The sequence below is a fragment of the Mandrillus leucophaeus genome, unplaced genomic scaffold, assembly GCF_000951045.1.
Source record: "Mandrillus leucophaeus isolate KB7577 unplaced genomic scaffold, Mleu.le_1.0 Scaffold75, whole genome shotgun sequence".
Taxonomy (NCBI): domain Eukaryota; kingdom Metazoa; phylum Chordata; class Mammalia; order Primates; family Cercopithecidae; genus Mandrillus; species Mandrillus leucophaeus.
In genome coordinates, this window is record NW_012108141.1 from 437829 (window position 1) to 464115 (window position 26287).

The following is a 26287-nucleotide window of genomic DNA, read 5'->3' on the forward strand; positions in this document are numbered from 1 at the left end:
TCATACTGAATATAAAAAAAACTCTCAAAGAAAACTTCAATCATGACCCTTCTTTTAGTTCTGAACTAATTTTATCCTACCAAAACCAAGAAAAAGCAAATGTACACCTTCAGATTGGTACAACTAAAATCAGAAGTAGAAACATTTTAAAGTTATATATTTTTAATATAGATAGGTTTTTGTTTTACTTTTATATTATTTAAGGAATGTTAACCGAGTTCTAAATTTCGCACTCTTGTTCCTTAAGGAAGACTTTACTTCCTTTATGGGAGCAATCAGATGTGAGCAATACTTCACATTATCCTGTGCTTTGTAGTTTCAGAAGCATTTGCATATATGTTATCTCACTTGACTCTTTTGCCTGTGGAGTTGGCTGGGAAGGTATCATTATCTTCACTTTGCAGATGGGAAAAGTGAAACTGGGAACTTCGGTGACTTGCCTTAGGTTAAACAGTTGGTAAGTAGTCAAGTCAGACCTTGAACTTAAGTCTCTAGACATTAAACCCAGAACCTTAAATGGGTGAGCATAAAAAGGAATGAATTGCAGATAACAAATCTAACTATTTGGTAAATAAAATCAATTTATATGAAAAGAATTCAAAATTATAAGCTAAAATTACCAGTTCCATGGATGAAGTAGAGGTGTGAATATGTAGGTTAGAATATACAGTTTTAATGGCCAAGAAGAAGCATATATAGCCCCAGATCAAATTTTAAAAGTTGATATTTCCAGATGAACTGAGCAGATATAAACTTCAATAATTGTTGTCCAGATTGACATAATTGTTGGCCTATGTAGGTGTTCAATCATTTACATTGGTTTCATAAGTACAGGTGTCTAAATTCTACCAGTTTAGTTTTTCAGTAATCAGTTCAGTTTGACCAATGCGTATTAATTGACGCTGTTACTATATGCTTATTTTTCAATATTAGGCTTTTTATACTTATTTATACGTAGAATCTTATATTCAACAATATGACACTGAACAAGATCAGATATGAAATTACATGGTTAAAAGTGTGGGCTCAGGCTGTGTGATCTTGGCCAAGTAATCCAACCCTCAGAATGAAGATAGTAATAGTATACATCTAATTGACTTGCAGTAATGATTAAATGAACTGATGATATGTAAACTACTTAGTTTCTGGCATATGGCAAATATGATATAAATATGACCTGTGGCCTTCGTATAGAATTTATTGTGTAGATATTTAATTATATTATTGTCTTGGAGATGACAATATTTAAATCTTTTTTTTTTGAAAAATTGCCTCAATATTACAATTGCAATAAACTTTAATCAAATTATTTAAAGCTATGCATGAAGTTTTATAAAAATGGATTTTTCCAAAATCATTATAACTTTGACGGATGGTGGTGTTACTAGATTTTGTGTACACTAGATGGCAATCTGGTGTGAAAAACAGTTTTTCCTTTTACAAATTTCTTGCTCTTTGGGTTTAGTAAGTGTGATTTAAGATTTCAGTGCCATAGATTCCTCTTTACAAGGTGACAACTATGGTGGGGGCACTTCTACCTGAGAATGTTAATTCACTACATCAACTCTTTATTAAAGTGAAGAGAAAGTTCTAGTAATATCACATGTGATTGCCTGTAATATGAGAAATGAAAAAGAATCTTTTGCAAATTGAAAGCTGAAGGAAAATAAAACTTTGGATTGTGTACGATTGTCTCCTCTAAAGAACATTGTACTATACATAATTCATTTTATTTTTATTCCAACTGTGTGTGTGTGTGTGTGTGTGTGTGTGTGAGAGAGAGAGAGAGAGAGAGAGAGAGAGAGAGAGAGAAACAGAATTTGAATGTGTGTAAAGAGAACATGAATTTTCTGGTACTACTTATTTAGCAAGGGGTTGAAAAGCCACTGCATTCAAAATAAGTATGATGAAATGAGGTTGGAAATTTAAAATACTGAAAACATTTTAAAACAACCATTATAATTAATTCAATAGAATATCAAAAACAGATGAATGGAAGAAATGCTCAGCTTCATAAGGAACAAGTGATATTGACAGCATGATTTTGTTTGGTTTTGGATCCCATCATGCCACTTTGTGATTTTTTTTGGGGGGGGGGGAAGGGGGGGCTATGTTTGGCTGTGTCAGAGGGATGAGAAAGAGTAGCCTCCTTCTTGAAATAAAATTTTAGCTGCATAGAGCCAATTACTTCCAGAAAAGGGGAAATGAAGTTATAGTAGAGGAGGAGGCTGAAGACTTAGGGGCTTTGATGAAGCCAAAGAGCAGGTACCATGGGTATTAGGAACTGGAAGAGGTGGGAGAAAAGAAGATGACAGGCAGAGAGAGGAATTTTATGTGGAAACATTGTGGGTGGAGCAGTGCTGAATAATGTTGAAGTCAACATTATGGTGATGTGAGTGGGTGACTGGCATGAAATGGATGGAGAGATCTCTGAATGGAAAATGGGAAACTAAAAGACTTGAGTATCAGAGAGTAACTAATGTTAAGAGAAAACTTCCCAAGCATGTTGACTGGGATTGGAGTGGGGCAAAACACAAAGGCAGATGCTGGCATCATTGAGAAAAGCGAAAACACTCACAGTAAAGCAAACTTATGAGGGGGACCACATTTTCCACTAAAGTATACATTAATAAGGCAGCTGCTCTGTTGAAAGAAGAGGAGAGAGCTGTGTGTAGAAAGCTCTCTAATGCTACTTCTTCTTCACTTTGGGTCATTCAGTTAACCTCTCTACATTTGGTTTCTTCATTGTGTTCTAGGGCATGCTTATAAATATTTGTCAATTTCCCACCCATGTGAAAATATATAGACAGAGGAAAGAGAAAATGGAAAGGCATTTTAGGAAGCTATCACAGTTTTCCAGATAGCAGATGGTGGTGGCTTGAGTTATGATGGTGGCAGTGTGTATTCTACATAGTTTTAAAAATAGAACCCAACAGAGAAGAAATAGTCAAGGCGAATTTCCAGACTTCTGCTGCCTTTTACTAAGATAAGAATGACAGGAGAAGGAATATATTGGGAAAAAATCAAAAGTTCACTTCTATACATGTTCTGTGAAAAACATCCAAACAGAGAGGTCAATTGGGAAGTAGAATATAATGATTCTTGTAGTCAAAAGTCTGCGCTCAATATGTAAATATAACATTTATTATTTTATAGATGATAGTTAAAAGAATAAGAATAGATTAAATCACTAGGGGAAAAGTACAGGGAGAGAGGAGAAGGAAACCTGGTACAAACCCTGTGGAATTACATCTGGAAATATCTCAGTGATTAGCAAAGAACACTAAGAATGAGTTGGACCAGAGAATTAAAAGGAAAACTAGGAAAGCGTGGGCTTATGAAAGTCAAGAAAGGACAGCATTTTCAGTCAAACACTGTACTAAGACCAGTGAGATGAATGCAAGGACAGGTAAGTGGGTGTGGTGAGCTTGGTGTGAACAGTTTCACCAGGATACTATTATTACACAATTTCCAAGGGCCAGAACCTTGACCTTGTACCTCTACGTTCCCAACTAAAGACTAGGGCACTGTACTTAGTAGTCAAGGACTGTTAAATACCTTGAAAATTTAACTTTTGCTGGTTATACTAGAGTCACATATACTTTCCCTAATATCCCCTAGTTTGTTAATTCACTTTCAACCTACAGTAACATGATTAGATAGAGCATCAGCAAAGAGATCGGCTGTTGGTACCTGTGCTTTCAGGTTCCTAAATGTCCTCAGAGGAGTTTCTGCTTAAAGAATTTCCTCTACTTTATTATAACACTTGAAATTTTTCAAGGAATAACTCAGATAGTACCCCTTCCCACTTAAACACTTTCTCTTCATTGCTTCATTTAATACACAAACCCAATATGGTGCATAACATGGGAAGAATGCAATGCTATAGTTATGCAATATGGCTAATAATCATTAACACGTCCACAGTACTTATGTGCCAGAGTGTTCGAAGAGCTTTGTAAACATTAACTCATTTGATCCTTACAACAAATCTATGAAGGAGTTAGAGTCTATTGTCAGTTCTGTTTTACACTTGAGGACACTGAGGACCAAAGAGATTAAATTTGCCCAAATCTAGCTCCAGAGTCCAGATTCTTAACCATTAGGCAACCCATACATACTCCTTATGTGAATTCAAAGTAACCTCATAAAAAAGAACCATTAAACCCAAGAACTAGGGCTTTTAAATCACATTAAACTGGCAGTAACTGGCTCCAAAAGTGCCTATAAGGACAAAGTATGAAAATGCATCAGATGATAAAGGCCTGAACCCTGGTCAGATGCACATCTAGGGCCTTTTCTGGGAATTCCATCAACTCGTTGCCTAAACTCATTACAGGAAATTACTAAGCATTGAGATGACTCCAGTATTATGAGCTCTTAAGGTGGCCAGCCAAAGATAAAACCATACATTCAGTTAAAAAGGCAATCTTTACTTTGACTGTGAAGTCCAACTTGGTGGGGATCCAGGACACTTTTGCTTGAGAAGCAGTTTTTTCATTTCAATCTGTAATTTTGTTGTAAGAGAGCCATGTGGATTCTGATGTATGCTAGTACCCCATCTCCTGGGGGTGCAAAACATATTTTGATTATTAAAAATATCAATACTCCCAGAAAACACAAACCAGAAATATTATAATAAATGTAAAAATAAATGTATGAATAGCATACACATTTTAGTTTCAACCTCAAAAATTTTGCCTAACATGAATATCATTTCAGATTTTGTGAACCAGTTTGCATTGGCTAGCCATGTGAATATTAGGATAAAAGCAGAATAAAAGTTATTAGCAACATAAACTGCAGAAAGATTTGTGGTTATTGTCATGTTGGGGAAATGTATTTTTGTTCCATGGTTTTTATTCAACAGTTATAAAAAGTAGCTAAGAAAACATAATTCTCTTCATTCATTCACTGAATAATCGTTTACTGATGCATTAGTATGTTCTAGAGGTTGAGTCATAATAATGAATAAAATAGCCTCCATTTGCCAAAACCTCATAATTTGGGAAAGAGACAAATAATGAGACCACATAAGCATGGTGTGGTGAGTTAGGCATAAACAATGTTGCTGTGGGATTGTGTGGGAAGCTGCTGGTCTATTTGAAGTAGCTGGTAATAGGAAAAATTAAATCCTCCTTTTTACTCTTTATAAGTGTGACTTTTCTCCTGAGGAATGTTTGTTTTAGAGAAAACCCACAGGTAAGAGCACTTCAACCTCTCTTCACCGTTGCCAGGGCATCCACTGTCTAAATTTTTAATTGGTATTGGGGCCTGCAGAAAAACCATAAGTATATAAGAAACTGAGGGAAACAAGGTGGAAAGAAGGGACATGAGGCTGGGGTGTCTGTGAGGAAATTCAGGGCAACAATTATTCTTACTCAACTGATGTTTCGTGTATAATGCTAAGCTCAGCAGGTTCCTGCTTCAAATCAGGGGTTCTTAACCAGGGGTTTGTGAATGGGCTTTAAGGGAATAGGTGAACTCCCTTACACTTGTACAAAAACTGTGTGCAGATTTCTGGGGAGTGTCCATGGAATGCATAAGATTCTCAAAGAAGTTCATTTTTTTTAAAAAGATTAAGAATAATTCAGGAACAAATTTAGATTTTACAGTAGAGGATGAAGCTTTAGGGGCTCTCTTTAAAAAAAAAAATACAAATTACAAATGTGAAGTGATTCATGAAAGTGATCATTATTTAGAATGACAACATAATATTCCTATTAATTAACTACCTGATAATTCTCTATAATACTTTTTTCAACCATTTTTGGCTGCATACCTTTAATCACTTCTTCATGTGACAGCTGTGGTTTCATTATATCTAATGTCATTGAGGTTAATACTCCTAGTTTGTAGAATCTTCATTGTATAGAGGGTGTTTTCATAGTTTGATGTTCAAAATGCTGCTTGTGACTAACTTTATTTACTGTCTTAATAATGTCCATATTTGTGAGGCAATTTGGAGGAAACAATTCTTTCAGGGTCAGTAAAATTGAGAAGTTTATAACATGATGCATTCATTCTATTTCTTTGGTACTGTTCTAGATGCTTTATATGTGTAATTCACCTAAATCTTACTGCAACTCTATGAGGTTGATACTACTATAACAGTTTACAGTGAGTAAACTCAAGACAGAGAAAAGCGAATAGCTTTGCCCAAGGTTCACACAGCTAGGAAGCTAGTGAGTTGGGATTTAAATCCAGCTAGATTGACCCTAGAGACTGAGCACTTAACTGCTGTATTCCACTTTTTAGAAACCTGAGTCCAAGACAGGGATGAAGATGCTCCCAGTTTCTCAGGGACTGAGTTCCCACAATGTCCTGGGCTTCACCATGAGCTGAGAGTGAGCAATGAAATGATAGAAACTTCAGATACAAGGAGAAGCAGTGTGACAAAAGCAGGGACTTACACCCCACTTCACACTGGGACCACTAGGACGAACCACATCACAGAGTGTCCTTCTTCAACATGTGGTGGTGGCAGCAGAGAGGAAAAGGCACTGTGGCATGTTCAGTCAGAGAGCACCGTAAGTCACACTTTCTTGTTCCCTAAAGCAAGACATGTCACCTCAACAGAAGAAACTAGCACAGCAATCATAAACTTCAGCAGTGGATGTCTGTACTTCCAAAGGGCAGGAAAGATTCAGTACCTCAGCACTAAATGCAGCAGTAACAGATGCCAACACCCAAGGACACCCCACTGGACTCCAGTGATAAACAGGTCATCAGTCCAATGCCTGGAAGGAGGACAAGAAGGAGGAGCAAAAGCAAAATAAATAGTCCCCATATTAGCCAATTAAACTGTAGTGAGAAGAAGGTATATGGAGGTAGGAAGAAAAATAGCAAAGGAAAAAGAAGTTTTATTCACTCATTCATTTATCAATAAGCATTTATCAAGCATCTATTATGCTACAGAAATTGTGCTAGTCACTAGCACAAGAAACAAAGGCAAGCAAGCTTTTGTTTTCAAATACTTACCATAAAGATGAGTAATTAAACTAGCACGTGAAAATATTAGCAGAAAAGATAGGGCAAAATCAAGTGCTGTGAAGGGCATTATAGCTGTTTTTTATGTCTAATTTATTTTAAAAGGAAAGAAGAAAAATATTGAAATAAATAGGACAAAATGTTAACTTTTTAAAATAAAATTAAATTTTAATAATTGACATAAAAATTGTACATATTTATGGAGTACATAGTGATATTTTGAGACATATAATATATAGTGATCAGATCAGAGTAATTGGCATATCCACCATCTTAAACATATATCACTTCTTTGTGCTGGGAACATTCAATATCTTCCTTCTAGCTATTTGAAACTACAGAATATATTGTTGTTAATTATGGTCATTCTACAGTGGTATAGAAACTAGAATTTATTTCTCCTTTCTAGCTATAATTTTGTATCCTTTAACAAATCTTCCCCCATCCCTATCTTTCTCATACTCTTCCCAGCCTCTAGTATTCTCTGTTCTACTTTTTTCTTACATGAGATCAACTTTTTTTAGCTTCCACATAATATTTGTTAACATCATTAATTCTCAGTCATGACTACATGGATGTTTGTTGTATTGTTACCCATAATCTTCTACATTCATTTTTTTCATAATGAAAATATATGCCAAATAAGTAGCCATGTACTTCAGAAGATTTTATAAGGCAACATCTCTATCTACCATTGCTGCAGTTCCCTAATAATGTGTTTTGCTTTGGGGAAGAACCAAATCCTTTTTGGCTTGGAACATTTCAACTCTAAAAATATTTAACTACTGGTAATAACACCTGCAAATCTAGTACTTGTATAAGTACATTTCCAAGATTGGTAAAAAGAAACTATGTTAGAAATGGATAATGTGTGCTGTAGGGATATTCAATAAGAGTTAGTTTTATGATTTGTAGAGTTAGTATAGAAAATATTTCCCATTCAGACACCTAAGGAAGCAATTTCTTACCATGAACATTCTTCTTTTTACAACATTTCATAAACTGAGCAACTGAGACATTCTTTATAGGGAAGTGGAAGAGGAAATGGGCAGCAAACTTTGGAACTCAAAAGGAGCTTTGGTCAGTTTGAATCCCTGAAAGTCAGGTTCATTTTCCGTGCATGAAAGAGAACAAATTCTTTCACTAGTCCTTTGATCGCTTTATGGTTTTGTTGTTCATTCTAGTGATTGTACTAGAAACAAGTTTCACTTCAGCTATGACAGTTAATGATAGACAACAGAAAGGGAAGTAGGTGTAGTGCTGTAGTTAATTATAATGACAAGAGCGTTGGTTGCTATTTATAGCATTTGTTAAACTTTCATCTTTTCAAATTGCTATTTTCATGCAGCAAACTTAAATCTCTCAGGCAAGAAAGTAAGCAACTGCAAGTAATTTCTGGCATTAGTCAAATCTGTAATGACCAAGAAAAACACCTTCTTCACCTTGAAGTGCCACCAGTTACTGATGAGAATGTGAAAATAAACATTCACAAAGTAATCTTGCAGTGATCAGTTTTGGAAGATGATGAAAAAGGGAATTATGCTATATGAGCCTATCTGGGAGGCAGAACTGATGAAATGTGAATTTGAGACAATAGACTTAAAAAAAAATCAAAGCAATTTTATTAAAATGACCTTGTCAGAAAACAATTTGCCCATACCTAATGAAAAGTGTAATTGGTGATAAGACTGACAGCGGCTGAATCTGGGACCAGAAACGCACAGTTGTGATTTTGAAACCTTGGCTTCTAATTTACTGTGAGACTAGGAGAATTGTTATTGCATTTAACTACCGGGTTCCTGTTCTTTAGACACGTTCAGCTCTGTGATGAACTCAGCCCCACAAAAGTGGAAGGAAGAGGAGGTTTGTGAGTGGTAGGAGGATGGAGGGTGGACAGGGAGAGACTGGGAAGACTCATACTTCTGGCACGTGGACACTCACTTGGCCTACTCTTACATCAGAAAGACGAGCTCAGGTTTCTTTTCTGTTAGGCCTTAAGTTCCTTCTTGAGTGGAACCTTTGTTTACAACCTGCTGGACTTCCTTTGAGCATGTCCACAATATGTCCACAATACATTTATATTAACTACATCAGCATTGCTAGGACAATCTGGACAGTATGATCCTAATACAGCTTGCCTACTGATTTGAATAAGTTTTCAAGCCAGTGGCAGGCGGAATGTAGAATGAGGCTAGTGAAAAACAGGGAACTGAACAAGAAAAATAGATTGCAGCCGCCAGGGAGCTCAAGTAAGGATGTGGGCAATCATTCTTTCTGGTAAGCAAGTTTGGTGATTTTGTTGAAATGATCTTAAGTGTGGTGGTGTTGAGTCCTGATAGTTCAGATATTTTAACAGCTGAGATTTATTTCATTTATAGGTTTCAGTTTAATACCAAATTAAAATATATATTATGGTTTAATAAGACCAAGACTCTTCTGATGTTGAGAATACTGTGAGTAAAACATGATAAATTATAGAGACTAACATTGAGCTTCTTTTCTCCCAGCAATGAAAGATGTTCACCATATAATATGCATGAGGTCACAATTCTAATACTCTCTATTTGCCCTTCCTTTTACATGAGATAGCATCATCCTGAAAGCTGCAATCCTGTTGTTTATCTTCCTTCTGATTGCAATCATGTATTTCATGTAAGGTTTTATCCTGGACAACAGTGAATAAAAAATGTATCTACTTTTATCACATTCATTAAAGCTACAAATATATATTGCTCACATACTGTGTATAACCTTCTATGGCAAAGGTTGAGGAGAATAAAAACATTTAAAAACTGACTTTACCTTTTTAGGAATTAAGATTATCACCTAAAAAAAAAAAAAAAGCTAGCACTACAAAGTCAACAATCCTGACAGACAAGGAATAGAAACACGGACTGCTGTAAGAGGTCAAGGGAGGGTGAGCTCATCCGGCCGGATATTCAAGGAAGACTCCCTGGAAGGAGTGGGGTTTGAGCTGGCCTTAAAAAATGAGCATATGTCTGGGAGTTAAAGAGAAGACAAGGTTTTCCAAGCAAAGAGAATAGACAGTGTTCTTTTATGCGTTCTTTAGAGAAACTCATTAATCTAAATCTAAACTGGATTTACAAAAAAAACCAAAAAACAAAAAACAAAAAAAACCTCCCCCTTTTCCTACCTCTTAGCCCCTAAAAGGAAGAACAAGGGAAGTACTGATTCAGATGATGAAAAGTTTAGGGGTATCTCCAGCTTCAGATTTGGTTGGAGGCAAATGCCCAAATGCCACTGGGATTCTCTGTCTTCATTCTCAGAAGGCTGTGCTCTACAGTGGGGCCTGGAAGCTCCAGATTCATGTCCTGCCAACTCAGCAACCCTATAGAATTCAGGCACTTACATCTTGGGATTGAGTCTCATTTGCCTGACTTGGGACAAGCCTGGCCCTGAGCCAGTCACTGCAGCCAAGGTGACAAAAATACTCTTATTGCGTAACGTAGGTATAATCCCCTGGAATTTGGTTAGGCTGGAGATGGGGGATTAGTGCTACCTTAACCTAACAGGTGATGAGCTAGCTGGGGATAATTCTATTAGAAAGATCTGAGAGATACTCCTAGAAGGAGAAATGGATGCTAGGAGAAATCAAGACAGTATAAATACGTATTCAGAAATGGGTGAGAGGTCAAAGTTTACATAGACCTAGATGTCTGTAAATACAAGTACACATAAAAATTATTAAAATATTTTTGTATTTTCAGATATTCGGTTTACTTTCCATCTGTTTTTTAAATTATTAAACAATCCAGGATTTGAAAACACTAAGTCTACAAACCAAATTTAATGCCCATTCTGTGTCCCCATCCCTGACCATTATCCTATACCACTCCTACTAAAAAAAATTTAAAAAAAAAAAAAGGTAAATTGAGAAATAGAGCAAAGCAAGGGATGTTCTCTGTTGCTCAGGACAGAGTATTAAGAAATCTTTTCCGGGGAATTCCCCATGTTTCAGATAGAATAGAAATTAAGTGGCTGATTCACGCATTCATTAACAATAGGGAGAATGTTCTGAAATACCAATCCATTCTAACCCCATCAGATCCTCCCTAATGCCTATTCTTACAAAACGCCTTGAAATTTCAAGGGTGTTTCCTGGCATTTGTTTTCATCAAATGCTAATGCACCTATGTCACGGTACTTCGTTTATGCACTATGGATGTTGGCACACTTTGTTTTAAATAGCATTAAAGTAGCACTGAATACTCAACTCAGGTGACAACAAATTTATCCTTTTGTTGTTGCTTTCAAAGTCTACTGTTTTTAGAGTTTCATATTTCAAGCAAATTAATCTATGAAAATTATCAGCAGGTTGAAACTGTTGTTGAGAATGTGTTTTCATAATGCATATTTTTGATCTCTCAAAAACCTTCCAAGTCCCTAATTAATTGAGAGATGTGTGGATCAGCAGACTTTACTGCATCTTGACACCAATTATACAGCGAAAGCTTTCCTGAAGGCAGATTTTTTATCCCTTTTGGAAACTAACTAGTTTGATCACCTATTTCTGATTCAGATCCTTCTTCATATTTACATTTACATTCCATACATCTGATCTTTGACCTCAAAATCATTTTAATCTCCTTATTTTCTTTCTCCAGTATTCATTCTCCAGTAGGACTTAATCCTTTCATGAATAGCAGTTTCCTCGAAAACTTTATAAAACTTATCACCTCTCTCTCCCCTGCAAAAATGCATGAACACACTAAGTATTGCTTACCATTATTGAAGGTTCTCACAACCACTAATCTCATAGTTACCTCAATATAAAGATATCAGCTTTTGATGTTGAAAAATTTGTATTTTATTTTCCATTGTAAGTACCTTCTTAAAAAATATCTGTGATAATTTTTTAGTCTTCTCCTTTGGCTGACCTGATTCTTGTTACCCCCTCAGGATAATAGAATATAACTCAGAGAAATAAAAGTACGATGAATCATTCCTTTCTTCCTGTGAGTCTTATTGTTAGGTAAGGGGATACTTTGGACTCTACTTTCTGTGAATTAGCAATGCCAGCAAAAAACCAACCAGTGACACCTAAAGAATACTGGATTGGATATTTGAAGCCTAACCAAATCTCAGGGACACACCAAGAAGCTTGCCTTTCCTCTTATTCATCAAATATTTCTTGAGTGTCTTCTATGCTCAAGGCACTTTGTGTGCATTAGTTTCATTAGTAGTTTGGGCAGTGCCCCACAAATAGTAGGCATGCCTTATGTATTTGTTGAATGTGAATAACTAACATTTATTAATTATTATGTGCCAGGAGCTTTAATTCTCAAATCAACTTTGCAAGATAGATGGCATTTGCTGCCTTGCACGAGTGAGGAAACCGAGGTCCATAGACTTTCAGGAGCTTGCCCATGGTTATGTGGTTGGCAAATGCCAGGGTCATTATGAGCCTGGATCTGGTGCTTTAAACTACTCCATTTGAATTTCAATCCATCGTGGTAGGTATGATTGTTTAGTCCTATTTATGAGATGATGAAGTTAAGATTCCGATTTAGTGAACAACTTACTGAAATGTACCTAGGACAGGGCCTGAATTATGCCTGTGTTTGATTGATTCCAAACCCTGATGTGTAACATCACTGTTGCTTTCTGTGTTGTACTGTGAATCTCATCTGTGCAGTACTTCTTCCCCTAATTCTGGCACATCTCTGTTCCCACAGCCATCCATCTGAAACCGCTACTTTGTCACCACAGTACAAAAGTGGTGATGGCTACAAAGACTCTCATTCTCAAGCCAAAGGCAGCCACACAGAGATTCAGCAACATTTCAGACCTCATTCACCATAATCTCTCATCAACCAGTTTCTTATGTATTTTAAACATAGTAGGGTTTTAGTTCTTTGAAGCTTCCACAGCATAGTTTTGATAGAAATTAGGGCTGGGAAGGAGGAAAGCAAGCTTTTTAAGCTTCTTAAGTTTATTTGATTGTATTATTTTTTCCTTGTAGGCTTCATATTTATGATTATTTTTGAAGGTCTCAAGCTTACCAGTGTGGTGATCCATTTTCCTCCAGGTAGAGTGGTGGCTGCCTACAGACAATAATTCTTAGGAAAGGCCTATGTGAGGATATCACTTATTCTGTACTGTGTCATCAATCCCCTTCATCCACTTATGAGTTCCACAGTGCTAATTGTGAGAGTTGATGCCATTATCGAAGGCAAGGTATGGAAACAACCAATAAAATTATGGCTTCTGGCTGGCTTCATGTTTCATGTGTGTCACATGAATCCTGAATCTTAAAATGGATTCCTAATAATGATAACAAGACAGGCATGTCCTGGTCTACAAATTTAAAGTGGGATTTAAAGGCATTATTAGATGACAGTAAGCATCAGCCTCACCATTTGGGAGTTAAAAATCTAACCACACACTGATAGAGACAACAACAAAAGGACATAAATAAATACAGTCAAGTAATACACTGGTCAGATCCTTATTCATCAAGAGAAATAGACATTGATTCAGTGAGACAATCTTTCCAGTGCCTGTGAACATGGAAATATCACTGTTCTTGTTAAGTGCCTAACACTAGGCAGCATACTTATTTCATATCTCTAAGCTTCAATATCTTCACTTGTTTAAAGATGGCATTCCAAAAAGCGTGTATGTTTTCAGATGTCAGTCAACATTTGAAGAATATTTTAGGGCTAAATCCAAGTCCAAAGGGACATTTCCTTCTTTCCAATCAACTTTGTCCAAGGATGGGCAAAAAACTGAAGTACAGGGTAACAAGAAAAATCAGGACAGATAATTTAACTAATTTTACCATTCATCTAGAGCTTTCTTCAACATGCCATGTAGCTATAGAATAATTAATAATGAGTATAATCTATTTCTCTCATGGTGACCTATTTAGTTTTCATCATGTCTATCTACTCTTAGAAATGTGAGTACTAGGCTGGGTACTGGGCACCAGCATGGGTGCTCACGCCTGTAATCCCAGCACTTTGGGAGGCCAATGAGGGTGGATCACGAGGTCAAGAGATGGAGACCATTCTGGCCAACAGGGTGAAAACACATCTCTACTAAAAATACAAAAATTAGCTGGACGTGGTGGCATGTGCCTGTAGTCCCAGCTACTGGGGAAGGAGAATCACTTGAATCCAGGAGGCAGAGGTTGCAGTGAGCTGAGATCGCGCCACTGTACTCCAGCCTGGGCGACGGAGCGAGATTCTGTCTAAAAAAGAAATGTGAGTACTAGAAGCAGATCAGTGAGATAACCACTTTTCCAACATTAGATATGAAGGCCAAACAAAGGGTATTTTAGTTTATTTTAACTGGGGATTTCCAAAGAAGCACTTTATTTCTATGTTATTTGGAATTTAGATACTGGCTTTTAGATTAGAGACATACTACAATTGTCAATTCAAAGCAAAAAAGTAAAGGCTATAAATGGCATTACCTATTTGCAATATGTTAAACAATATAAAACAAAGAAAGGAAGAAAATCTTCCATTATTTTTAATGACAACAATATGCCACCTACTATATATAAATATAATACTGCCAAACCTTCTGAATTAGTTTTTATGTGATGAGGGTGGATTTAACCACTCTAGGACTACTCAATCAGCTTTTCTTGTGACCAAACTCATACACGGTCATGTGACACATAACAATGTTTCAGTCAAGGATGGACTGCATATACGATGGTGATCCCGTAAGATTATAATGAAGCTGAAAAATTCCTATTGCATAGTGACATCATAGCCACTGTAATGCTGAGGCACAATTACTTTTTTAAAAAACAAATTTAGTGTACTCTAAGTGCATAGTGTATACAAACTCCACAGTAGTGTACAGTAATGTCCCAGACCTTCACATTCACTCAACACTCACTCACTGACTCACTCAGAACAACTCCCAACCCTGAAAGATTTTTTTTTCATGGTGAGTGCTCTGTAGGAGTGTAAAAGTTTAAAAACTTTTTATACTATGTTTTTATTGTACCTTTTCTGTTTAGATATGTTTAGACACACAACACTTACCACTGTGTTACGGTGGCATACAACATTCAGTAGAGTAACATGCTGTACAAGTTTACAGCACAGGTTTATAGCCTAGGAGCAATAGGTGATACCTTATACATCAGCTGCGCAGTAGCCCATATCATCTAAGTTTGCATAAGTATACTTTATGATGTTCCCACAAGGATGAAATTGTCTAATGATGTATTTCTCACAATGTATCTCCATTATTAAGCAATGCATGACTATTTATAAGCTAACATTAGGATGTATGCTATAGAACGGAGTAAAGCCCATAAAACCATGACCTAGCACTCACTCGGATAGAGCCAGAGTCACCTGGACAACAGGCTAGGTTTTCATAGAATTCAAACCCAAAGTCTCCTGAAACGTTTACTGAGACCCTCTTGTGCGAGATGCAGCATTAGACTTTCTGAACAGTGTCGTGCAACAGACAAAGACTTTAACTCACCCACTCACATCCACACATTTAAAAAGAAAAGAAGCCAGGTTTTCAATCATGTCTGTCTCTCTACATGCTCCTTCCTCTGATTCACATGCCCAGCACTAAAGAGGCAGAGAGATGAGTCAAATCAGAGCCTTCCAGCAGGGGAAGCTTCACAGATATACACTGTGTGTAGTAGCACAGAATCAGGTCAGAAGGGTCCTGTGCTGGATTAATGCTCTATTATCATTGTCTTAAAATTCTTAATAAGATTTTATAGCTGGTCCTACCTGTAAGGATAAATAGCACATAGCAGAGAAAAAAGTCCCTTTAAGCCCTTCTTGGGGACACTGCAATGAAGAGATCTGCTTTCTGTATAGTTGTCTAACAGGTAAGTAATCAAATTGATCTCAAGGCATTCTAGGTATTTTAGACAATTTTTCAGATTATTGTCATGTTTCTTAAGGGTAGACAGAAGTGAAGTGTGATGTTTGTCCTTTTTTTCCTAGTTAACTATTTCTCCTAATAATCTGCTTTACAGCCAGGTGCAGTGGCTCACGCCTGTAATCCCACCACTTTGGGAGGCCAAGGTGGGTGGATCACAAAGTCAGGAAAACAAAACCATCCTGGCCAACATGGTGAAACCTCATCTCTACTAAAAGTACAAAAAAGTAGCCAGGCATGGTGGTGCGCACCTGTAATCCCAGCTACTCCGGAGGCTGAGGCAGGAGAATTGCTTGAACCCCGGAGGTGGAGTTGCAGTGAGCCAAGATGGCACCACTGCACTTCAGCCTCGGCGACAGAGCGAGACTCCATCTCAAAAAAAAAAAAAAAACAAAAAAAAACAAAACAAACAAACAAAAACAAAACAAAACTGCCTTACTGATATCTCATACCAAATATAAGCTCTGGTAAAAATGATCTTGCAAACTCTCAAAGCTGCCACTTTTTTTATGTCAATTTACAGCATATGCCCATCTTTTTTCATGCTCCAAAGAACTTAGCAGCTCTTCTCAACTTTAGAACAGTTAATGATTGTAAAGATCTAGTCCATTGGAAATGCAAGAAAACCCCACATTTTCCAAGTTTTAAATCCCTCGCAAATTTTATGGATACAAAAAGGAAAAAAGAGCTTATCTTACTGGTTTGAAAACGAACAGCACTGTCACTGACAACAGATAATGATCTGCAGTGTCCAGGTCACCACCTGATAATTATTCAGTGTTAACAATTACACAGTAAAGGAGAATTATTTTCTTACAAGGCCATGGCTAGATAAAAAAAACTATCTGGAATTTAGTGCCCAATTGTATACTGGAAAGCTTGACTTTATGTACAGGTAGAGGTTTGTGTGATAACATTTTGGAGATGTAGAGAAGTCCTGCTTACTCCAAATTCTTACCTACAACTTGATATTGCATTTGAAATTCTAATGCTGGGTTATTATTCTTTTGGGTTAAAAATTGCCTTATTAAATATTCTATGCTCCTTTGTTGCAATCACTAGTAGATCCCCTTTCTAGATGATTGGGGAGACTCAAAGGGGCATGAAAGCAAGTAAAAGACATGCTGAAAGAAGAAAATGGGCTGTAGGAAATAAAACTTTCATCATGTTTTCCTATTCAAGCCTCATAATCTTGCCCCAAACTAAAGTGAAAATCTGTTGCACTGCAAGATCATCACAGGAAGTAACGGCTTTAACATCAACAACATCAATAATACTAACAATATGTACTCTTGAATGTTGTGTATGACATTGTCCCAAGCATACATTTTATGTGTTATCTCATTTAATTCTCAAAATAACCATATGGAGATAATTATTTGTATCAGTTCAAATGCTTTTTACTATAAGAGCTAGAGTTAGAGCCCATTCAAAATGATGTAAATAATAAAGAAGACCTTTTTTTAAAAAAAAACCAAACATGCAGAGTTGGGTATTTCTAGAGTGAGGTAATTCAGCAGCTTAGTGATGACATCAAGGTTCTTTCTGCTCTGCCCTCCTGGTAATGTTTAAGGATCGTCAGTTTATGGGTCCAAAATGGCAGTAACTGCTATAGGTATCATAGCTTCATTCAGCATCTAAAAGACAGAAAACAACATGCATTTTAAGAATGAGGACAATTTCCCAGAAGCTGTTCTGTGATTTACCTCATGTCCTATTGGCTTTCATTTCAGGACATACCAATTTCTAAATTCATCATTCTTGCAGTGAATACAATACCCTTGAGTGGCTTAAACTAATCAAGCTTTGCCTCCTGAGGCTGAGACCAAATCCAGTCGTCTCTTTATATAAGGGTGTCCAAAGCCTAAACAAATTAGGAACTGTGTTAGCAAACAGTAGGAGGGGAATGGATTTTGCATAGACAACCTAGTATATCGACTACAGACTTAGTTGGTGATGATATCTGGATAGAGCCTCCATCTGTTGGACTATGAAGGTTATACTTTCAGCCACCGTGTAAGACTGTTTGTGTGTGCACATTCATATACACTCCAAATTTTCGAAAAAATAATTTTCAAAATTAAGCACCAGAGTATTACCATCATACACTTAACAAGGAAATCCAAAATGGTTTCTCTATACCTGACCTCTACTAGAAGAGAGGCAACATTTTTGTTCAGCAGCTACAATCTTCCCAGACATCTGTTAAACTCTACACACTGGCGAAAACCTGGTGGGAAATTCTTGCTTGGCAGGACCACCGTGGTCATTGAAAGGAGTCCCCACACCTCTTCGAATAAAGTCAGCAAGAAAGGATTAGGAGAAATCTGGAAAGGTTGCTCCTGTTTAAAAGTTGACCCCATTTGATAATGCAGTGGAGTATGAGACAATTGTTAAGTGTTGCGTATCTTTAGCCACATTATTTCCCTAAGGTAATCTTGTTTCTTACTACTCCAGGAAAACTGGTCGTTCCCAAACTTCTTAAACTTATTGCAAAGACAACTTCTAGATTTTCTGCAGCTAATTCTCATAAGCATATATGATATTTTGAAGTTAGATAAAATGAATTGTTTCTTCCAGAGAAGAAACAACTGGTTTGGAAGAGATAGTAGAAATACGTATATATTGCATTCCATATTTGTTTCCCTTAGAATTATTTGATTATTTTAAAAATAGAGAGAACGGTGATGACTTTACCAAAATCTTGTATTTAAAGGGAAATAGTTAATGGCAGAGTACATTAAAATCTTAGATTACTGATTCTACCTGATTGGAAAAAATTATTCGTTTGTTTATACAGGCTTCTGTGGAAATGAGAAGCTAAAAATTGTAGCTGAATTCAACTCTTAGTAATATTCTCCAAAAATACATCAAAGTAGATAAGGAGGCTAAAAAGCCTTGCCTTCATGAATTAAAAAATTGGAATTTCTAAGAAGAAAATCATTTTAGTTTTCTTCCCCTTCACCTTTGTTTTCCTTTCCCATTCATCTCCACACTCATTCTTTCTTATGTTTAATTGTAACTATGGAGGCAAAAACTAACTGTATGTGCTTTTTATGTCGTCCAAGTGGAGACATTTTTAAGCCAGTTAAGAATGATAAGAAATAAATGATAAAAATAGAGATAACTTATAACACTATGTTTACATTTATATATGTCCTATCAGTGAACTAAACAATTTTATTTTTGTCTTGAAAAATTGGCTAGATACTTTGTTATCATGGAGAGATAGGCTAAATTCAGCCATAAGATTCCAAGTGTATTCAGTGAAAAAGAAAAGTTTACCAACTAAAGGATTTACTGTTATCAGGATCATTTTGAATATAAAGAAGAAAAATACTTTTATTATTATAAAAAGCACATCACATTTTTTACACATCAAAGCAGAAATTTTATCAAATACTATAAATAACTACTTGTCAGTTTATGATTTTGTGAGATATTTCATATTTAGATCACGAATAAGAATAAAAATAATACAAAAATGTAACCAGTTAAGATTTTATTGGGTATAGAGTATCCTACAAATATTGTTTTATACACTACTTAAGCTAAATGTGACAATTTGGAAATATAAAAAAATCATAGGAAACCAAAAAGTGGTTTTGAACCCTGAAACTTCTCAAAGAAAGAGAACATCAGATCAGATAACCTTTTTTTCTTTTTCCTAGAAAACTTGGCATTAGAGTGACAATGAAAAAACTGTAGATAGGGAATGATAGAAAATAGACCATGATTTTATTCCCTACCATAAGGGTATAAATGAAAGAGCTGAAGTTATTTCTTATTTTAATATTTTGCTGACATATTATAGCCCGGAGAGAACTCTTAGTAAATATCTTGTTGAATAAATGAGTAAATCAAAGACATGAGTTCAACTGTCTCTAGAATCATTAAGACTTTTCCAATGGCTTTTAAAGGAATACTTTAGCATGATATGAGGGTGAAAGAGAGCTCTGGAATGAAACTTGTTAGCAAAATTAACTTCATGCCCTGAAACATAAATAAATTGTAATCTGAATTCATTCCAATAAGACAATGGAATGAGATTGGGTCAGTAACATTCAAAGGCAAAAATATTGTGTTGCTAATGGCAGGTATGTTTTTGTTCCTTTCTTTAACTGGTTTCCATTTACCAATTCAATTTCCTGTTAAGTGGAGTGTGTACCTTGGAATATAACCCATGGAATGTGATCCAGGGACACTCTCTACACCTAATCCTCCAAAATGAGTGAGTCAGACACAGCATCCACGGTAATCTACAAAGCACCCAAACATGGAAACTACCATTGTTGAAATATGACCTACTTAGATGTGTCACCTGTGGCAAGGTAGAAGAACTAAGTAAATAAGTGCATATATTCTATAAATTTTAGAAGATTTTCTATAGTACTTTTAATCTATAGTTGTAAATATTAATGAATGAAACTTTAGAGCATTCTAAGATATATTTGACCATATAATTATTACTTCTACTATATAGATAGAAACCTAAAGACACCACAAACAGTAGTTCCATTTCAACAATTGTAATTTACATTTTTCAGTTATTTACGTATAAATAGGTATGTTTTCTGCTCCACTCATGGACATGTGTATAGTCTCAGAATTTACAGTTTTTTCCCCACATCCTTGTAATTACGTAAGTAACAATGGCCACTTTACACTGCTTCAGATACATGCATACTGATACATCTTTACAAACCAAAAAATGTAGGAAAACTGTCAAGAGTAACTATGTAATGGCAAGAGTTCAGACATACACAAGAAACACACAATGGTGGATTTCCTGCCTCTTTAAAGTTGTCCTTGGGCAAAGGCCTTAGTCATCCACAAGGAGGGAAGCCAGATTAATCATTGCTTGAACTTAGAGCAAGGTCAGGTATAGAAACCCATCACTGCCCTGAAATGGCATAGTGTACAATCTGCTTTGATTTTAATTCAAAACATTTGAAGCAAGTGGTATTATATCCACTGCTTGGCAGGTTAGGAGGTTGAGACCCAAAAAGCTAAGTCAACTTGAGTAGAGTCACATATCAAGAAAGTGATGGAATGAGACTTCCAACCAGATAGACTACCTCTAGAGTCCTTGCTCTGTTAATCAGAAGTGAGACAATTTTTCTAACAACTGAATTAAGCTCAAAGAATTCAAAAGTTCTGAGACTTATTCTATAATAATTAAATGACATTAAAATGTTAAATTTGCTGTTATTTTCTCCACATTGGGTTAAAGTTCCTGTTCTCAGAACAGTAAAATATAATCCTGGCTGTGACAAGTAAAAAAATGATATTTTATATATAGGTATATATTTTTAAGCATACATAGAAAATGACCAGATGGAAACAAAAGGAATTGTTTGGTGGTTACCTCTGAGGATTTGTTAGAATGAGGACATGAGAGGGTGAAGGATTTTACTTTTCATCTGAGCAGTTAGTTTTTTCTCATGAGTACATATTTTTAAAAATAAAAATCAAAAAGTAACTATCAACATCCCTGATATTCCTGCTTGTTAAGAAATACACAATATTTTTGGAGCTGAAGCAAGCTACTTGTAGGAGAGGAATCACTAGATACCAACTTTCACCTGTCCCATGAGAACAGGTAGTCATTGGAAAAGACTTTAAAGAAACCACATAGGGTATTTGTTTGCACAAGAAATGATGGATGTACATATTACCAAGGTACTGTACGTTCTAACAAAGAGTGTAATCATATTCATTCCTGGTAATGAGAATAATCCTTTGAAGAGAAACCAATGCTATCACAGTCAATAGACAACGTAACTAGCACCAAGACAATTTCCAGGTAGTATAAATGGAAGCTAAGCAAAGTTCAAGTAAAATTGCAGTATGTGGACTGAGTTTTAGTCCAATTCTATGCATCTCGTAATTTCCATGACATTGTTTAAATTGAATGAGTCAATCAATCAAAATGTTTTAATTTAATTTTTTTTTTTTTTTTGGAGACAGAGTCTAGATCTGTCGCCCAGGCTGGAGTGCAATGGCACGATCTCGGCTCACTGCAAGCTCTGCCTGCCGGGTTCACGCCATTCTCCTGCTTCAGCCTCCCAAGTAGCTGGGACTACAGGTGCCCACCACCAAGCCTGGCTAATTTTTTTTTTTTTTTTGTATTTTTAGTAGAGACGAGGTTTCACCATGTTAGCCAGGGTGGTCTCGATCTCCTGACCTTGTGATCCGCCCACCTCAGCCTCCCAAAGTGCTGGGATTACAGGCATGAGCCACCGCACATGGCCAATTTTATTTTTAATGTTTTATCTGTAATATGATACTGTATATGCATGCTGGTGCTTTTAGTGAACCACAGTGGTGACTTTCAGACCACAATGTCTTGCTGGAAAAAGAGAAAAAAGAGTTGTATTTTTTCTGAATGAAGTTTTCATGCTTCCCCCATTCACTTAACTGAGAAAACAAATTGAAGATTCACTTTGCTTCATATATAATCCTGGGTCTGTATTTGTGTCCATTTTATATTTGGTCACTTCTGTAATATTCATGTAAAAGTTATTTTTTCTTAGAGTAAAACTTCTGAGTAGTATCAGTGTAGGTTCCATGCTGTGATGATAAAGACATACTGATTATGTTTAATGATAATGATGCTGATTATGATGCCATAAGACCTGCAGTCTATAATAGAAGTATATTAATTTCTAGGTAATCTGACAGCTTCAGGGGACTCTTAACTCCAGGGATCCTCAGGTTCTGGCTTGCCATGATCCTTATATTTAAAATGTATTATCTTGTCTGTAAAGTAGTTGCTTTTCTGTGTTATTCTGCAAAGGATAAATGCCACTAGAATATGGACTATTTCATTTAATTTTAAGTCAGATGTAATCGACAGTAGCTAACATGTTATAGGTTCTCCATATATAGAGACTGAAAAAAGAGAGAAGATATTAATAAAGGCATGAGTGGTTATGGATATACACATGGTATGATGGTAAATTTTAAGTGTGAATTTAGTTGGTCATAGGGTGCCGAGATAAAATATTACTTCTGGGTGTGTCTGTAAAGGTGTTTCTGGATGAGATTAGTGTTTTAACCAATGAACTTAGTAGATGCTTCCCCTGATATTGGTGAGCATTATCCAATTTTTTTGAGGGCCTGAAAACAACAAAAGGTGGAGGAAAGAGAAATGTGCCCTTTTTACTTCCTACTTACCCGTTGAGCTGCAACATATAATCTCATCGTCTACATTCCTCAGATTGGGATGTATACCATTGCTTCCCCTTTATCTAGGATATTTGGACTCATTCTAAATGACATTACTGGCTTTTCTGGGTGTCCAGTTTACAGATGGCAGGTCCTAGGACTTCGCAGCCTCCATAATTATGTGAACTGATTCCTCATAATAAATCTTCATACATATATGTGTGTATATATGTATATATACACACAGAGAATATATATATATATATATATGCACCATAATAAGGGTGTGAATCCTTCACTGGCAACCAAGGTATCCAGGTTCTCTCATCAAAATTGACTAGAAGGCTGGAGAGAAGGAAAAACAGTGTGGTGCAGGGGCCACCTGAAAGCCACAAGGAGAAGGGAAACCCCCTCTCCCCAGCCAAGGGAGGCAGTGCGTGAGTGCACTACCCAGCCAGGGAAACCGTGCTTTTTCCACGGAACTGTGCAACCCATGGATTGGAAGATCCCACTTGGGAACCCACATCACTGGGGCCTAGCATGCCTTCCCTGGAATGTGCAGATTCTTACAGCCTCTCGGCTGAAGTCTGCTTAAGCCTAGGGAATTCCCAGGAGGAGGGGCTATCAGCACAGGCTGCAGCTGCCTGCTGTCTAAGCCATTTGAGCTCCTTTGGGGAGGGGCAGCAGTCAGCACTGGGACTCACAACTGCCTAACAAGCTAAGCTTCCTGGGAGGGCAAAGGGCAGCATCCATTTCTATAGCTCCAGGCTGTGCTTTTCCCCTGCTGGAGCCAGGCAGGCTGGAAGGCTTGGTCCCAAGACTTGTCCCCACAGCCCAACACACCCTGACCCATCCTTCCTCAGTGGGTGGGGATTCCCAGCAGGATCTCCAATAACTCCAGCCAGAGGCTCAGGGACAGAATTTGGATTTCTCTGGGCCCGAGCCCCTATGCAGAGGGGTGGCCACAGGCTCTGCAGATAAGCAGACTTAGCCTCTCCTCCTGGTAGTTCTGAGGAATCCAGGCTGCACAGATGAGTGGGTTCCCCCCAGCAAAACACAACCTCTCCATCAAGGAATAAAGTGCTCCATTAAATGGGTCCTGCTCCCCATGCCGCCTAACTGGGTGAGACCTTCCAACAGGGTTGCCAGAAACCCTACACAGGAGCAATCCTATTTGCATCAGGTTGGTGCCCCCTGAGGTCAGAGGTCTCAGAAGAAGAAGGCACACATCTTTGCTGCTTTCCAGCCTCCTTCAGTGGCATCTCCAGGTACGGGAGCAAATCAGATGAATAGGGCCTAAAGTGAACCCCCAGCAAACTGCATACTGCAGCAGCCCTACAGAAGAGGGACCTGACTATTGATGTAGCAGGACGAGCCGCAGACAAAACCTCTCAGACATCGAGTTGTAGAAGGAAGGGATTTATTCAACTGGGAGCATCAGCAAGCTACTGCCTTAAAATCCGAGCTCCCTGAGTGCACAATTTCTGTCCCTTTTAAGGGCTCACAACGCTAAAGATTTCACATGAAAGGGTCGTGATTGATTTGAGCAAGCACGAGGTACGTGACAGGGGCTGCATGTACCGGTGGTCAGAGTGAAACAGAACAGGGCAGGGAGTTTCACAGTGTTCTTCTATGCAATGTCTAGAATCTATGAATAACATTGGTTTCTAAGTTAGGAGTTGATTTTTAACTACTGGGTTGAGGTCCAGCAGGCCCAGGCCTGGTTTCGGGCCTGGCGCCGGGCTACTTGTCTTTGCTTTTACTTCCTTGTCTTTTCTTAAAACAGGTACTGAGTATAAAACAATATGAGAGGGTCTCTCTCTTTCCTCATTTCCCCCCTTTGAGACTCTCACTTTTTATTAGTGGGGGTTCTCACTTATTTTTGCTACTTATGTCTTTGTGTAATAGATTGATAGTAATTCATATAGTATACTTGTGCTGAAGCATTTTGGTGAACTAAGGTGGGGTGAAGCTTTTTTTTTATCATTTGAAGAAGTACAGGTAGCAAACAAGGGAGCAGCAAGCAGGTTTTTTTTTTTTTGTTTTTTTTTGTTTGTTTGTTTTTTTTTTTTTACTAGTACAACTTTTATTATAACAGTTTTACATTTTCTTAGTGCTGGGAACTAATTTTCAAATATGGCTCCCTGATTAAATTCGTGCCACACTTGTACAGGTACATGTGCCAGTTTTGTCATATTTTTAACTATGTCTTTAACTACTTGCCTTTGATTATCTATGTGTAGACAGTAATTAGTAAGGTTAAATTTTTTATAGACATTTTTTTCAGCTGCTAGCAAGTAGTTGAGAGCCAATCATTTTGACAGATGGTATTTCTTATCTGAGTTTCTTGCCTGGCCAGAATAGTCAAGGCTTGACTGGTTTTATTAGGAATAATTTCTAAAACAGCTTGTAACCATATGATTCGGTTGAGCACGTAGATGGGGGTCCGATAGCCCCATGAGCCATCTTGTGCCCAAGTGGTGGGTCTACAGTATTGTATGAATTTTTTAGGGGGCCATTTATCTTTTTTTTAATTATTTATGGCTATGCTTCATTTTTCATGGGAAGCATAAACTGGGAGGCCTAGAAGTTCACCTGTTTTTATGGGCAGTAAGAAGAAAGATGGCTTAATGGTGCCAATTACACAGCTACCTGTCCACTGATCAGGCAGCTTAGCATAAGCTCTGTGTTCACATATCCAGTATCACCTGGTGGGGGCCGTCCAGTCCCAGTGGAATTCTGGGTGGGCCTAAACAGTCTGCAACTTTGGAAATTTACTGAATGGATTTCTTTCTGTGTAATTGGAACTCCACCATGTAACTGTTTTTGCGGTACCATTATGCAGCTTTTGCCCAAGAGAACTAAGCCGCCCTACAGGATGAGTGAATCCTTTTTCTTCTCTAGCTATGCAATGCTATCCAATAATTGAGGCTTTTAGAACCTAAAAATTGTCAGGGTGGTTCTTTTGGGCCAGGAATTCACAAGGAACTGGGTCTGTAGGAACTAATTCTCAGGCTTCCTATGGCCATTGATCTCTTATTACAGTATTTTTACAAACATAACATGAAGTGACATTTAGAGACTGGGCTACATGCTCGGCTAATTGCAAAAAGAAATTTCTGGTTTTTCCTGGAGCTTCTTGTACTGGCACATTTAGTTTATCATAGAAAGTCTGAAATACTAGTTCTGGAGAGAGTTTACGAACCTCTTCTTTTACTAAGATATTTACTTTACG